Source organism: Felis catus, chromosome F2 (assembly GCF_018350175.1).
Source record: "Felis catus isolate Fca126 chromosome F2, F.catus_Fca126_mat1.0, whole genome shotgun sequence".
Classification (NCBI taxonomy): domain Eukaryota; kingdom Metazoa; phylum Chordata; class Mammalia; order Carnivora; family Felidae; genus Felis; species Felis catus.
In genome coordinates, this window is record NC_058385.1 from 37417439 (window position 1) to 37434662 (window position 17224).

At 41.3% G+C, this 17224-nt stretch overlaps 2 long non-coding RNA genes across 4 annotated transcripts in view; one reads left to right on the plus strand and one right to left on the minus strand.

Moving 5' to 3' along the window:
- Nucleotides 1-85: 85 nt before the first annotated feature.
- LOC123383094 lies at nucleotides 86-8059 on the minus strand. Its single transcript, XR_006592456.1, has 3 exons — nucleotides 7888-8059; nucleotides 7537-7782; nucleotides 86-249 (listed from the first exon to the last, which is right to left on the minus strand). It is a non-coding gene; the product is annotated as an uncharacterized LOC123383094 (long non-coding RNA).
- Nucleotides 8060-8090: 31 nt separating this feature from the next.
- LOC123383093 overlaps nucleotides 8091-17224 on the plus strand; it is a 237081-nt gene continuing 227947 nt past the window's right edge. The window contains exon 1 of one of the 3 annotated variants that reach the window (XR_006592454.1): nucleotides 8091-8696. This is a non-coding gene — a long non-coding RNA (uncharacterized LOC123383093). The remainder of the gene's footprint in view (nucleotides 8697-17224) is intronic. The other 2 variants (XR_006592455.1, XR_006592453.1) reach the window with 2 other exon arrangements.

A 17224-nucleotide genomic window follows, 5' to 3' on the forward strand; every position in this document is an offset into this window, starting at 1 on the left:
AGTGATGTTACATGTATTTTAAAATATACATACATATATTTTCACATATATTTTTAAAAGGAAACAGGATAGTTTCCTTGCTGCACAAAGGTTTTTATTTTGATATAATCCTAATAGTTTATTTTTGATTTTGTTTTCCTTGCCTTAGGAGACATAGCTAGAAAAATGTTGCTACGACGGCATCAGAGAAATTGCTGTCTATATTCTCTTCTAGGAATTTTTATAGTTTCAGGTCTCACATTTAGGAACCTAAAAACAAGAACAAAAATGAAAATGAATAAACAAAAAAGCAGAATCAGACCTATCAACACAGAGAGCAAACAGATGGTTGCCAGAGGGGAAATGTTTGGGGGTTGGGCAAAATGAGCCAAGGGGGGTGGAGATGCAGGCTTCCGGTTATGGAATAAGTCACGGGAATAAAAGGCACAGCATAAGGAATATAGTTAATGACGCTGATGTAATAGTGTTGTATGGGGGCAGACAGTAGACACTCTTGTGGTGAGCATAGCGTAACTTAGAAGTTGAATCACTATATTGTACATCTGAAACCAATGTTACATTATGTGTCAATTATACTCAAGTAAAAAAAAATAAATGAAAGGGAACAGGAAAGTTTTAAAACTGTGAACCTCTACCATTATCAACACGATTGGTAGATACGTATTGTAGAAATTCTCAGGCAGCGGTGCCTGGGTGGTTCAGTAGGTTAAGCGTCTGACTTCAGCTCAGGTCACAATCTCACGGCTCATGAGTTTGAGTCCCATGTCAGGCTCAGTGCTGACAGTTCAGAGCCTGGAGCCTGCTTTGGATTCTGGTTCTCCCTCTCTCTCTGTCCCTCTCCCACTCATGCTCTGTCTCTCTCTCTCTCTCAAAAATAAATAAACATTAAAAAATTAAATGTCCAACTCTTGATCTCAGCTCAGGTCATGATCTAATGGTTTGTGGGAGCAAGCCCCCCATTCATTGTGCATGCTTACAGCACAGAGCCTGCTTAGGATTCTCTCTCTCTCTCTCTCTCTCTCTCTCTGTCCCTCTTCTGCTTGTGCACATGTGCAGGCCCTGTCTCTGTCTCTCAAAATAAATAAACTTAAAACAAATTCTGATGTATCAGCCTGGGTGACTCAGTTGGTGAAGCACCCGACTTCGGCTCAGGTTATGATCTCATGGTTTATGGGTTCAAGCCCCACGTGGGGCTCTGTGCTGACAGATCAGAGCCTGGAGCCTGTTCAGATTCTGTGTCTCCCTCTGTGTCTGCCCTCCCTCCACTCGCTCTCTGTCTCCCTCTCTCAAAAATAGACATGAAATTTCTTTTAAAATTCAGTTTTGCATCAGAATTCTTTTTTAATGTTTATTTATTTTTGAGACAGGGAGAGAAACAGAGCACGAGTGAGGGAGGGGTAGAGAGAGAGGAAGACACAGAATGTGAAGCAGGCTTCAGGCTCTGAGCTGTCAGCACAGAGCCCCACCGGGGGCTCGAAGTCATGAACCGTGAGATCCTGGCCTGAGCCGAAGTCAGATGCTTAACTGACTGAGCCACCCGGGTGCCCCACAAAACTGAATTTAAAAGCAGAGACCATGGTGTTAGATGTGCAGAACATGGCTAGCTGCCTGGAGAAAGAGTGACCAAAGAGGAAAAATAATGAGCTGGTTAAATATATGAATGTGGAGTCATATATGAGTTTAAATTATTGTTTGGCGTGACCTTTGCAAGGTACTTACTTTTCTTAGCCTTATGTTTCTCATCCATAAAATGGGCATAGGAATACATATCTCTAAGACTGTCATGAACATTAGGTCACTTATGACAAGGTAATGTGCTAAAAATACCTAGCATGTAGAAAATCCCAACATATGGCAGTTACTGTTATTAGTCAATGTTAACTATGTTCTAGCATTTATCACATATTTCTAGGTTTAATCCTGACAACCATAATGTGAGGTAGATAGGAGTGTGAACACACGTGTGTGTGTGTGCAGACACACAAATACACATGTTCTGTGAATTAATATTTTTATAAAGCCTATGATATAAAGAGGTAATGATTGAGTTTTAAAATCACAGTAATAATTTTATAACCTTAGTATTCTTAAGACAAAGCAACTCTTTGGGGACATGGGACATGGTTTACCTGTTTGTGTGTCCTTCGTCTCATGATACAGTGCCTTGTACCCTGTGTGGATTTATGCCTTTGTGTTAGTTAAATTGACGTCTCACGGAGTCACACATTTAAAATAGGGGGAATCTTTGGCAATCATGTAATTCTCCTCTCATGCAGACAGTGGAATTTTAGAAAGCACGAGTTTCTAAAGGTCACATGCTAATTAGTTGAAGAGTATAGACTAGCAGCACATAGGTTGTGTGGTTCAGTTTCTAGAATGTGTTGAGAGCTTTTGTTTTGTATGCAAAGTCTATTAGTTCCTAAACAGGGTGATGGGGGGCCTTGAGGAATGAAGTGTGCTTGGAGAATGACTTCCATATAGGTTCCCGGAACCATTGTCCTCACATCATAGAAACCTGCTTTGTGGGCGAGGACTTGGCAGAAGATCCATGCTTGGCAGCTGCATCAGTAATTGTTCACAATAAGACTGGCTTTTAAAGATTCCTTCGATGGAAATGATAAAGATAATCGTTTCCTGCAATTTAGTATCCCAAATGTGCCTGCTGAATGAGTGGGGAGAGTTGGGCCTTTGCCTAGTGTAAGTTTAATATGCATTGCTCCTGGAATTTCTCAGGTGGAAAATTAAGTTGGATTTCAAACCTCTTCAAAGTTTGCATGTTGTGTGTATTGAGATTGGGTGAAGTGTCAGGAAGGCTATAATAGGATGTGGGTAAGGTTCTTTCTCACCAGAATCACCAAAATGGTAGAACTTTATTTGAGCCCCATCCTCTCCCATATTTCCCCTTTCTTCAGTGTTCCCTTTTTTAAAACAAATTTTAATGTGTATTTATTTTTAAGAGAGAGAGAGACAGAGACAGAGAGAGAGACAGAGCATGAGCTGGGGAGGAGCAGAGAGAGAGGAAGACACAGGATCTGAAGCAGGCTCCAGGCTCTGAGCTGTCAGCACAGAGCCCAACACGGGGCTCGAACTCACAAACCATGAGATCATTACCTGAGCCAAAGTTGGACGCTTAACCAACTGAGCCACCCAGTTGCCTCTTTAGTGTTCCTGTTTTGATCTACTTCTTTTTTTTCCTTAGGAAACTTTCTGGTATCAGTCATTTTTACCTAGTCTTTACTCATGCCACCTGGACCTGATTCCTCTGACAATGAGTAGTCTTGGATTTCCATCCTGACTCAGGCTGACTTGAAGTTTCTCCATCCCTCTGATCCTCTGTTTTAGTTTCCTCAACTGTCAAGGGACAGAATGCTACTCTCTAGCTCATACTACTGTGGGGATGAAATGAATGATTACACAAAAGGGTTTAGTATAGTGCTGCCATTGGGGTAGGCCCTCATTTTAGATGCTTTTTTCACTAGTACTTTCAAGAGGGTTTATATTTAAATTTTTGATCTCTGAGTGTATGCTAATAAGACATCGTAAAGGGTTTTCATTTTGTGAAATCAGGCTGCAGAGCATTAGTGCAGATAAGAGAGTCCTCTGACTATTATCTGAGAATCCTCTCTTTTGCCGGAACATACTGTTAGCTTGTTTGGGGACAGCCATGAAGCCGATAGAGAAGAATCATCACCTAAGCATGTAGGTATGAAATGCAAAGTTATAGAATCTGTGAAGACTGTCTTTTCTTTCACAACCATTTTTGATTCCAGGTGTCATTTTTCCAGCTATTAATGAATGCAGTGCTCTGTGGTAAAGTGTGGTTGCTATTTGAACCATGTGCTGCAGAAATTTCTACCATCAAATAGAGTAAGAAGCCCTGAACCTACAAGTGGCTCTAAATGCTATTTCCTTGTGCTGGCAGAGCACTTCTGACCCTCTATCTCATCAGAAAGGCTATTCTGCTGACACCGCATGATGTGTAATGATCTCTATCACCAGACAATTCCTGGGCATAAAGCTCACTTATCTTTCTACCCCCAGTACCCAGCATAGTGAATGGCCCCATAGTCCTCAATTAATGTTTGTTGAACTGGGTCAGAATACACAACCTGTTATTTGGATAGTTTGGTGGGACAATCTCGGTATTTGTAAAAAGAATTCAAAGCTGTCTGTTGTTGTAAGAGCCAATTATATCTTTCATTTATAAATATGGAAGTCTCATGCTTAGAATGTCTAAAGAGGTACTGTTTAAGTCCCAGTGGTGGTAATGGCAGGTCATGCGGCAGTAAGCCAAGCACAGTCGGGAGGACTGAGAGAGTAACAAACCTATAATCAGAGGAATTTGATTAGAGTCATTGAAAACCAAAGTTTGGTGTCAGAAACAGCTTGAGAATAATTATACGTCTTTATAAGAAAATCAGGAGCAACAAGGGGTTGACAAGGACTTGTCTTCTCCGATGTCTGAATCCCACCTGGCTCAGGTATATTTATTTGAAAATGTCTGGGCCCTTTAACAGACCATTATTTACCTTAACCGATGGTGGCACCCCATCATCCCATCACTGGGATGAGGAAAAACATGGTATTTAGGTAGCAATTACTGTCTACGCAGCATAATTATTGTCTTGTCTTTGCCCTGTAATAAATCATCACCCAACCCAACCCATCTTATGTATGTCTGTGTTTCTTGAATCTAGAGAGTTTGATATAATTGTCTTCAAGTTATAGGATGGATCTCAAGGGGATAGTATTGTGTAATGGTTAGGATCATTAGATATGGAATCAGACAGGCCTTCATGAAAATTTCAGCTTTCATACTTCCTGGCATTGGGCTAGTTACCTAACTTCTTTAAACCATAGTATCCTTATAGAGTTGTAGTCAGAATTAAAGAAAATAATTTTTTAAAGATATTTATTTTGAGAGAGAGTGCAAGCAGGGAAGGGACAGAAAGAAAGAGAGAATCCCGAGTAGGCTCTGCACTGTCAGCATGGAGCCTGTTGCGGGGCTGGAACTCACGAACCGTGAGATCACGACCTGAGACAAAACTAAGAGTCGGATGCTTAACCAACTGAGCCACCCAGGCACCCCACTAAAATAATTTATGTAAAGGGTTTAACACTGTGCCTAGCATCAGTGCTCTATAAATAGTACCTATTATTAGTAGTAGTAATATCAGTAACACTATAAGTAATAGTAAAAGTGGTGACATAGGAAGAGTGGTAGGGTCCATCCTCAATGAGGTGGGCATTATGTCAATTACTTGGGAAGGAAGCAAGACCCTCAGATAGTAAACCAGAATTTAGCAGACATGGGTTTGAGGCAGGAAAAGTAACTCCTACCTCTCTTCGGGACCTGGGCTTAGAAGTGCCCAAATGAAGTTTCAAGTGGGAGTGAAAAGCAAGTTGGTTAGCTATATATGGATCTAGATTGAGGGTTGTCCTATAGGGATTCTATATGAAGATATATGTAAATATGTATATATATATACATATATATGTATATATATATATATATTGAATCTATCAGCCATGTTTCATATATATATGTGTGTGTGTGTATATATATACATATATATACATGTATACACACACACATACACACACACACATATATATATATATGAAACATGGCTGATAGATTCAATGAACAAATTATAGATAATTTCCCTTTTGTCCTTCCAGTCTTTATATTTTTCAGTCTAGTTTAATTATTCACCTCATTTCAGATTTGCCATGAGTCATGAAGGAAATTGGGATTTTCCTGATTTAAACGAACTTTATTGGGGTTATATCTGCTTTAACCCCACTACTTGGGCTCTTCTTCTTTCCAGTGGGTCATTAGCAATAGGTCTTAAAAAGAAGGTAAAGCCAGGGACATAAGGTCCCCATAAGGAGCTTCTCCCTGATTGATGATTTTGAAGTTCTTGCTTTTAATTTTATCAAGAATGTTTGCAGGTGTTCCACTTGGCACTTAATCATATCCTATGGTGTGCTCCTCAATTCTTAGTATGTAATATAACCTTATTTTCTTCTATTAGATTATAAACTCCCTGGAGGTATGATTTGGTTGTACTTTATAAAAATCATCAGCATTTGGCACAATGATCTGTAAGTGAATATTCAGTAAATATGTTTACTTTCCCTCAGAAATGTTATATTAATTTAGACAACAGCATTGTACTTGTCTACTCTATCAGGATTTTTTGGAGCTGAAGACATTTCTGTATGCTATCAAAATTGCCACTAACTTTAGTTTTAGCAAAACTAAAGCATGCCTTGGAGGTTAATTAAATGCCAAGATTCTCAATTTTCCAAAAACATACAGCTGGGGTCTACCTCTGTGACGCACCACTCAAAAATAGCTGACATAAAACCTAGCTAAGGTGTCTTGCTCCACAAGTCATGGCATTTTGATTCACATCCTGAGAACCCAACTTTCTGGGAGTTTGTTTATAGAAGCTGGATGTGGGAGATTAGATGGGCCTACAGATGAGGAGATCAAAGCAAATGCCTCTTAAACATCCAGGGAGTGGCACTTACACAGTCAGTTCTCAGTTAACTATCACAATTCCTAAGAAAAACCAACTGTAAGCCCAAACTTTTTTTTCTGATGAGTAGGAAAGGTGCTGTAGCAGCATTTTCTTTTCCCAGAGGAACAGTGAGTATTAACATGTGTTTTCCTTTCCTAAACCTGCTGATGAGATATTGGTACTTATTAACACTCAAAAAGATAATCTTTCTGTTGGATAAATGAGAACTTCCACCATGTACACACAGGGCGCAGGGCACATTTCTTTCCCTGTGAAGTAGAGACCAGCTGCTCTGACTTGGCATGGAACCAGGGTATGTACACCTGGAGCATCTTCCAGCATGTAAGCAGGTGCAGGGTGTAGAGTTAGGGTGCTGAGAGATGACATCACACACTTACTTGAACTGGGTCCAACTCAAAGCAACATTGCAAACAAAAAAACAATAGCACCTTGTACGTGCACTAATATTACTTGAAGAAAATGTGACTCGTTATTGATTTCTAAATACACATCAGGTATTGTGGCTATTTGCTTTATATACGTTATTTCATTTAGGCCGACCGACCGACCATCTTTATATTTAGCAAGATGAAGTGTGCAAGGTCCTACATTAGGTAGGTAGGGAATCTGAGGTGAACCCAGGTTTGACCCCAAGACCATGCCTTTCAGTCTGATGCCGTTGGCCTGTGCTCAGAAACAGGGGTAATTTTAGCAGCCTTAGACCATGTGTTGAGGATGGTGTTGTGATATGGACTGGACTCAGAAAGTTCAACCAGACAAATATGACGGTGATTTTGTCACAAATGGGGACATTTCTATTCACTGAGCCAGTGTTTGTAGATAATGGGGTGGCAACCGCTTAACCTGTGCTTTAGTGCCACTGCTTTACGTTTGCTTCCAGAGAAAGCTCTTCCAGCTTTTGTAAATGTATGTCATCCTTTATAGTTGCAGCTGGTTATGAGGAATAGAGGTGGATTTTCATGACATTATAATATCTGGATCCTACCTTGTTAATCCCACCTCCTTGTGGGGTTTCAGTGGAAATCTTACAAACAAGGATTCTAGTAGCAACTGAAGCAAAGTTCCATTTTACTAGCAGTTGAGCATGAACCTCATAATCCATGATGGAGCTCTGGCAAAAGACTGACTTGGAGTCTGAGACTTAGACCTGAGGCTTAAGTAAGGTTTTGTCATCTGTTTTCCACATGCTTCTTCTAAAATGGGAAGTTTGGGATCCACAGATCAAGGTATCCTTGGAAAAAAAAATAAAGATGATTAGGTCCACTTGGAGTTCACTTACATAAGCACATTTTCACAGAAGCTGTCAGTATCCCGCCCATCTCCTCTCAACATTTACCATCTTAGCATATGCTGAAAGGATGCACTCAGGACTCCACAGCTTAGGGCACTCTCCGTGGGGCAGGCTAGCTGGGCCAGAATAGCCCTTAGGTGATGAGAGTTGAAGGATAAATACCCCAGCTTCTCGACTGTTCAGGTGGGACAAGTCTGGGCTATCCTCTATAGTTTCTCCCAGAATTCTCTAGCATAGTTGAGTCTCAGGTGCCTACAGTGGCAATCTGTTTAATAATTGTAGCAGGTAGAAGGATGTTCCCCAAGATGGCCACATCCTGATCCCTGGCACCTGTGAAATTGCCGTAGGAAGAGACTTTGCAGATGTAAGTAAGGTTCTAGATCATATGGAGATGATCCCAGATTATCTAGGTGGGTCCAATTGAATCACAGGTACCCTATAAGGAGAGAATTTTCTCCAGCTGGAAGCAGAAGAGATCTAGCAGAAAAAGTCAGCAAGACTTGAAGTTTGTGAAGGAGTAGATGCATCATTGCTGGCTCTGAGACTTAAGGACCAGATAAAGGCCTCGGGAGCTAAGGGTGGCCACCAGCTTCCAGCCAGCAAAATGGGACCTGCAACCACATGAAACTGGGTTCTGCCACCAACTCACGTAAGCCTGGAACGAGAGGCCCCCTCAGAGCCTCTAGATAAAAACTCGGAACTGCCAGCACCTGTTTCAGTCCTACGTGACCCTCAGCAGGGAAGCAGCTCAGCCCTGCCGTGCCAGGACTCCTGACCCGTGGAAACTGGGAGATACTAAACTCATGCTGAAGAAGCTACTAAGTTTGTTACGACAGCAATAGAAAACTAACACGGTAAGTCACACTTTCTTGGTCTGCTCCCTTCCCTGACTTTACTTTCCCACATCCTGACTGAAGTTTCCTGGGATCCTCTCCCAAATAAAACATTTAAACTCATACCCCAATTTGACCCCCCAATGAGGCCATCCCGGAGGCACACCGCCCACTTCTTTTCTTACGAGAGAACCTGCCTTGAGGAGCGCAGGCAGCCGGTAAGTCTTCAGCCTTCGGTCTTTGTGATCGGCTGTGTTTGAGCTGGGTGCATGTTCTTCTTGAGATGAAATGAGCAGGCTTGGTGGGGTAGCAGGGTCTGACCGTTTCTGCCCAGTGTAGGACGCTCCCACAGACAACTCTGGCGTCCCATTGTGCTGTCTGAGGCTCTTTATTTATTTTTTAATGTTTATTTATTTTTGAGAGAGAGACAGAGTGCAAGTGGAGGGGGGGAGCAGAGAAAGGGAGAGAGAGACAGAATCCAAAGCAGGCTCCAGGCTCTGGGCTATCAGCACGGAGCCCTACCTGGGGCTGGAATTCACGAACTGCGAGATCATGACCTGGGCCGAAGTCAGACACTTAACTGACTGAGCCACCCAGGTGCCCCTGTCTGAGGCTCTTTAGAGCCACACTACAGGGTGAGGCTTTTCCTACCTACTCATCCTTCTTTTCCCTTCTCTCTTCACAGGTGTCAGGCCTGTATTGCGGGTCTGAAACATGTCTTTGTTTCCTCTTTATCTTTCATGGGCATTACCCTCCATATATTTCTTGCGATTTAAATTCTGTCTTGGCCTTTGCTTCCCTGAGGACTGACACATGAGCCAAAAACACACTGTGCTTCGTACAAGAAGGCAGAGCTCACCTAGATCAACTTCTCACATTGAAATAAAATCAGATATGTAAGAGATGTAAGAGATGAAGTGGAGAGTAGCTACATATCTGTTAAGGCATAAAAACACTACCCATTAAAAACCGTTGTTCAATGAATGTTCTGGAATCTAAAAGCTCTCAACAATTCCTCAGGAAGTAGGAAGGGAGAAGCTTGGCTGGGGGGCTCTCAAGAAACAATGGCAAAATCCTCTGCCTTTCTTGTCTGTTTCTTTGGGGACTGAGTTTCTGTATGGCTTGTAGGGGATCATGTACGGCCATAAAAAATGTGAAGGTGAAGGTGAAGAAGGCCATAGCAGGATAATATTCTATTTTACAGGGTCCACTCAGAGATGACACTTGGCTGGCCAAAAACTCCTCCTAGGAAAGTTAGCCGTGTAGCCCTTTTTCTTTAGGGAGCAAGAGACTCAGCAGAAGCCTGTGTTCAAAGGACAAGTCTGAGCCCAAAGCTGACGCTACAAAAGGCAGGATCTTATTAAGCCAAGCAAATATAAATCCAGCTATAAGAATTCAAATTTCAAAGGCACTCTGTTATTTGAAATCCACTTATATTATGTGCTTCGATGATGGTAATAACGTTTGTAGCAACACCAACAGCTGCCTTGATTAAAAATAGGCAAATCTCAGTCTCGGTTGTAACTGGAGAGTGGTTGAAAGGATTTCATTATAGGTGTGTCAATGTATAGGTGTATCCACTGATGAGGGCCTTGATTTTGCCAAGTCCAGCAAATTCAAATACTATTCTTAGTAATCTACATTCTTTTTATTTGTTTAAGTTTATTTATCTTGAGAGATTTCACCAGTGTGTGAGTTAGGGAGAGGGGGAGCAGGGAGGGGCACAGTGAGAGGGACAGAGGATCTGAAGGAGGCTCTGCACTGACAGTGGAGAGCCAGATGCGGGGCTCAAATCCACAAACTGCGAGATCGTGACCTGAGCCAAAACAGTCCTACGCTTAACTGACTGAGCCACCCAGGTGCCCCCTTAATAACCTACATTCTAAGAGCATTATACAAGGATGCTCCAATGCAGACCACTGTTACTGCCCTATTCAGTGTCCTTGTGTCTGGTGATTTATACTCGTATCATTCTCTAAAGAGTATCAAAAAACGCAATATTTACTGAGGGAATTACTCTTCCGAAAATACCTTCCACGGTAGAGGTCAATTTTGAAAAAGCTAAATGCTGACATATGTTACAGGTTATTTAGTCTCTAAATCACTTACCACTGGAGGTCTTTCAAAGCAAACTACCCATTTTGTTTCCTGTTGGCACTTGTTGTGTGTTGTTGACGCTCTGGGTCAGAATTGGTACCGTTGACCTTTCTGTAGCCCCAACTCCTTCATCCAGTACACTGATGTGCACACTGTAGGACACAGGGCCTGTCTTGATGGGTCTTCAGAGAATTCATGTGAGTATGAAAGTGTACCGTTGAAGCTAGGCACACAGAGCATAATCATTTCAGTCATGGTAAAACATACCTATTAGAAGTCACGCTAATCAGTCTTCTGAACAAGATACTTTTTTTGACATTGTTCTTGGTGTATCTATTGCATTTGGATGTGTCCCTTGTATAGTACAGGTAAAGCACCTGGCCAAGGCAGCATTGCCTGCTGGTTAGTCCCATGGACTTTGTGTAACTTATGTTTGGTTCCTGTTCCAATGCTTATTAGCTGTGACCTTCGGACAATTTTTTTAAACTTGTCCCAGCATCAGTTTCTTCATCTCTAAAATGTGAAAAATGGTACCTATTTCATAGGGCTATTGTGAGGATAAATGAGGTCTTAAACATGAAATGCTTAGCAATGCCTGACCCTTTAGGGCTCAATGAATACTAGATTGAAAATATTCTATTTAATCATGTCTTAGAAAGTTCCTTCCCTAACACACTGCCTAGTAGGGAGTAGGCACTCCATAAATGCTACTTGTATTAAGTAGGATAGGCTAAATTGTTGTTATAAATTGACTCAAGATACGGTGGCTCAAACACAAATTTATTTTTCCCTTACATTACAGTTCCAAGTGGTTGTTCTTTTTAAAAAAAATTTTTTTAAATGTCTATTTGTTTTTGAGAGACAGAGAGTGAGTGGGGGAGGGGCAGAGAGAGAGGGAGACACAGGATCTGAAACAGGCTCCAGGCTCTGAGCTGTCAGCACAGAGTCCCACGCGGGGCTTGAACTCACAAACTGGGAGATCATGACCTCAGCCAAAGTTGGACGTGTAACTGACAGAGCCACCCAGGTGTCCCCCAAGTGAATGTTCTAAATTAGCAGAGGACACTGCTCCACATGAGCATTCAGGGACCCAAGGTGAATGTGCTGGTGGGATCATCAGCTTGTGCTGCTCAGGATGTCACTCTCCCTGACAGCTGGAGTGGAGTGCAGGAAGGAACTGGAAGTCATACTTCTTTGAGATTTTTTTGTGGGCCAGGTCTAAAAGTGACACATTATTCCTCTCTCATTCCAACAGAGAGAACTTAAGGGCCAACTCAACTTCCATGGCCATACTCAACTTCCATGGAGATTGGAAAATATAAGCATATTGGGGAGAGCAGATTTTGGTAGACAGCTAACAGTCTCCACTAACAATATCTTTTTGGAGCAACAAGCTCAATGTTGATTCATTTATAAAATAAGATTACATTTTTCTTTAATTTTAAAACTTCAACACCCTAACAAGTTAAAGTGTTTCTACAAGTCTTTTCATTAAAAAAAATTTTTTTTTAACATTTATTTATTTTTGAGAGAGAGAGAGACAGAATACAAGTGGGGGAGGGACAGAGTACAAGAGAGAGAGGGAGAAACAGAATCCAAAGCAGGTTCCAGGCTCTGAGTTGTCAGCAACAGAGTCCATCATGGGGGTTGAACCCACAAACTGTGAGATGGTGACCTGAGCCGAAGGTCAGATGCTTAACTGACTGAGCCACCCAGGTGCCTCTAAGTCTTTAGGTAAGCCTATACAGACCATCTAACATTTAAAATTTTATTTTCCAGTTTATAGATACCAGAAACTCTTAACAAGAAGCAGTTAGAGAGACATGTATATTATATGCCACAACTTTAAGAATTTATTCAGACTTTTATTATAAAAATATTTATAGAATATTTAGTTTTCTCCAGATACTGTGCATTTCCATGGGTGATTTAATAAAACAGATCTTGTCCTCAAAGAGCTTGCAATCTGACAAGCAAAGTGGTTCTAGTCTGCCATCAGTTTTCATGAAGGTGGAAAAGGAAAGTATTCTAGAAGGCGGCTAGAAACAGATGAAAAACCAGCTTCAATTAGGTCAGCCCTGGTTTGTGGGTTTCACTCCAAGTCTGCATTTGGTCATCCATCATGAAAGGCTGTGACCCTTCCTCTCCCTCAACACTCCTACATACTTACAATTTTTAATGTCTTCATTCCAAGAGGGACAACTTTTAAGGAAAATGTTCTTGAACTAAAATGAAACTCAGACATCTTTGGGGGTGTTCTTGGGAATCACTTGTAAGCAATTACGAGAGCTGCAAAACCAATTATGGCATAGGCTTCACAGTCCTGTCTTTGGTGCTTTTTAATTCTTCAGATTATAAAATTCCATTTACATAATTTACTTTTCAAAAATATTCTAACAAGAAAATGTTGAGAATACTTATTTCACCACTACACATTTAAAGAAAGGAGCTGGAAATATAGATGACTTAAAACCAATTACAAGGGTATTACAGTAAATGTGTTTTAGGAATTAAAGACAAAACAATTCCTTTTCCAAAAGTGAAACATAAGCTTACTTTGATTAACATTATGCTGCAACTGCTTAGCAAAAGGGTATCACTAGTACCCAAATTAAACTTTCTGGAAACTTTTACTTCCCATTTCAAATCAAAAAGAAGTTTGAACACACTGTCTTTGTTCCTTTTATAATATGTTTTCTGTCCTATAATTCTTTAAGCACAGCATATGTGTTTTCCCCTTTGAACAAGTGGAGGATGACTTTCTAGTTTTTGTGGGTGAATCAGCTGCTCTTTGAAGGTCCCTTCTAGTATCCCACAATGCTGAGTGATTTTCCCTTGCGTTTCAATTCTATTTTCCTGATTATAGGCAATGAGGCAATTCAGCTTTTGGATATTTAGCTTTTTCTTCCTTTGAAATGCTTCTTTCCATTTTCTCATGATAAAAGGATGCGTTTTAACTAGCATCCAAGTTGTATTCCATAGTTGGAACATGATCAAAAAAAGGTTATACCCTCAGCATGTCATGTGGTAACATGCCCCCTCCATTCTGGCTGATAATTTGGGTTGTGGCACCGGCCTGTAAAGAACACAGGATTCCTAGTGAAAGCTGCCACTGCTGCATTGGTGAGCTTACTTCCTCAGAGAAGCAATTTCTTCTGCCTAAGTCTTAGTTGCCCATCTTTCAGCTGGCTCTTCTCAGCTTTAACAACAGTATCCTTTAGCTATCACATCCTAGACCAACACCAATAATCACCACTTCCTAAAATCTGTCATAGTCCACTTTCTTATTCCTCTACTTCCCTTGCTCTGTTAAATCAATTCCCACTTTTCCAACTTCACTGAGCCTGACGTTTTTTGCAGAGTTGAGGTCACCAATGATGTATACTTAGTCAATGTCAAGTTCACATCTCTGCCTATATTTCCCTAATCTCTCAGATGTATTTGACATAGTTAGATGTTCTCTAGTGTTTGCAATGATTTATTCTTTGGGCTTCCGTGACATGCTTCTGGACTTCTTGCTATCTTGCTTGCCCCACCTTCTCAGTGTTCCTTTTTAATTCCTCCCTCTAGATCGTGCCTCTAAATCCTGGAGATTCTCAGCACTCAGTCTTTGATGCTCTTCTTTGTGCTGTTGACATTCTCTTTTTAGTTTCCAACTAATCCCACAGCTTAGAAATCCCGTATATATGCCTCTCTCCTGGGTTTAGACTTGTGTGTTTATTTATATTTGGTTATCTAATAAACATTTCCAACCAGCAGAACCCCTGGTTTCCTGATCTTGCTTTGTTCACAGGCTTTAGGGCACCACAATTCACATTGTTCTCAGAAAAAACAACAATCACATGGGTTCTCCCTCACACCACTTTTACTCTGTTGGTGAGTCCTGTTAGCAAACATTCAAAGTGGATCCAGAATTCAACTACTTCTCTACTGTTACAACCATATCTAATCTTCTGTTATGTGTTACCTAGACTGTCACAACACTCTCCTAACTGGCTTCTCTGTCCACACTTGCTCATTATAGTCCATCCTCCAAAGAGCCATCAGCATGATTTCTCTAAGTATGGTAATGGTGGCTAACATTTATTGAGAACTTACTATTTACTAGGTCCTGTTCTGAGCTGTTTACATGTATTTGTTCCTTTAAACACTTTGAGATGGGTATTACAACGGTCTCCATTTTACAGATGAGGAAGTTGAGGCAGAGGGAAGATAAGAAACTTGTCCAAGGATTTATTGCTAATAACTGACAGAAGCAGCATGTGAATGTGGGCAACCTAGCCCTGTTGCAGGAGCTTTTAAATGTGGTAATTTATTATTTTCATGTCACCCATATGGTTAAAATCTTCTAAAGGCTTCTCATTGCAGCTAGACTAAATCCGATTCCTTGCCAGGGCTGCAAGGCCCCACTTGGTTTGGCCCCTGCCTACCTCTTTGATTTAATTTCTCCTCTTACTTCCCTCTCCTCTCCCCATTCACTATATCCCAGCCACACTGGCCTCCAATCTATTTCTCAGACCTGTCAAGATCATTCCTGTCTCAGGACTTTGGATTTGCTGTTTCTTCTTGGAATGCACCTTACCTGATCTTTGTATGGTTGCCTCTTTCTCCCCATGTAAATCTCACGTCAGTCATCACCACCTCCAAGAACGCTCCCCGCACACTCTGCCCCCAGTTATTCTCTTTGTGGCCCTTATACTACCCGAGTGCATCCCATTTACTTATTTGCATTTGTCATCTTTTTTTCCCCCTCCATTAGAATGCAAACTTCTTTCGGGCTTTTCAGTCTTATTCCTCTTTGTAAGCCCAGTGCTTTGAAGAGTGGCCAGTACATGACAAACCTCATGTTTGAAATGGGGATGATACCTTTCTCACAGGATTACCGTGAAGGGTAAGTGAAATTGTGTCCAAGAAATTTCTTTGTAAAGTATAAAGCTCTTAATATAAAGGGTATATCACTGCTTAAAGCTGAAAATCCTGATGGAGCAGTGGTTATGACTAATGCCAAAGCCTCTTCATCGGCTAAGGCAAGGGTCTATTCCTCAAACAAAAAATTCAGTGAGAAAGGAGGAGAAATAGCCATCCCCACCCTCATATGCACAAGTTGATATTGAAACAAGGAAAAAGGTATTTGTCAAAGATTTCTGGTGAATCAAGGAACTGTGAAATCAAACCCCTAGAAAGTAGCAGTGTTCTGCCACCTTGAGTGTGTACGTACATGTGTGCCCGTTTCTTGGCACTTATGCATTGTATTTGTCAGAGAGTTTGCCTTTTAACTGGAGAATATAGTGTGTCTGGACAGGGCTATTACAGGTAATTATTTTCCAGAGTCCCTGCTGCATAGTCAGCAGGAATATTTGTACAGTTCTACTTTATGAGTTCCTGGAGACATAAACACCTCTACAAGTTTCAGAGCTCAGTTTGGGGGCAGTCGGTAACTGGTCATGAGAGGCACCGTGTTAGGGACTGCACTGACAAATTTGATTGCACAGGAACAATATGTTTCTGGTAGCCTCTTGGGGGGTAACACTGAATACAATATTATCTCAAAAACATTGATTCAGGGGCGCCTGAGTGGCTTAATTAAGCATCCAACTTCAGCTCAGGTCACGATCTTGTGGTCCATGAGTTCGAGCCCCACGTCAAGCTCTGTGCTGACAGCTCAGAGCCTGGATCCTGCTTTGGATTCTGCGTGTGTCTCTCTGCTCACACTCTGTCTCTCTCAAAAATAAATAAACGTTAAAAAAATAAAGTTGATTCATTGTCCATATTATTAAAGGGAAATAGCATCTTTTGAAGAGAACACTGAGCCAGATAATAAGGGGACCTAAGTTCTTGTATCCACATAGTTAGTATTGTCTGAGCTTTCACGTGGCTTCACTGTCCTTTCCGTAAAGTGGGGCTGATCACAAGAGAATTTCTTCCAGAACACTAGGGCCAAACTGATGTGAGGAAGTCATTGTAGTGTTCTGGAGGAAAATGTGTGTGTATGTGTGTGTAGGCATGCACACACCTACCCACGCATATTCTGATCCTTTAATAGAGCTGGGCATTTGGGATATTTAATAGGCATCTTGTGTTGTAATAAGCTACTGTGCTTCACACTTTACTAATGGGACCACTTGACTTCCACACACAAGTCAAGCCTCACTCCAGGCACAGGTTCATCCTTGAAGAAATAGGAATATAAAGAGTTGCAGTTACATGCTCTTGAAATCAGCATCTTATCATGCCCAATCTGGCCCTGACTTTGCTCACCAATTATAATATCTGGGTTTCTTTTCTACTCCTGAGCCCCACCATCTTCCACAATTTCAATAACTAGATCCCTACCTTGCTCCTGTGTCTGCGTCAGAATCTTGGGAACTGCTCAGTTTCCAGAACCTCAGTTTCCAGATGCTCCATGCCTTCCTGGAGCTCTTAGCTATATATTCTCGTCCAGATGTTTCTAT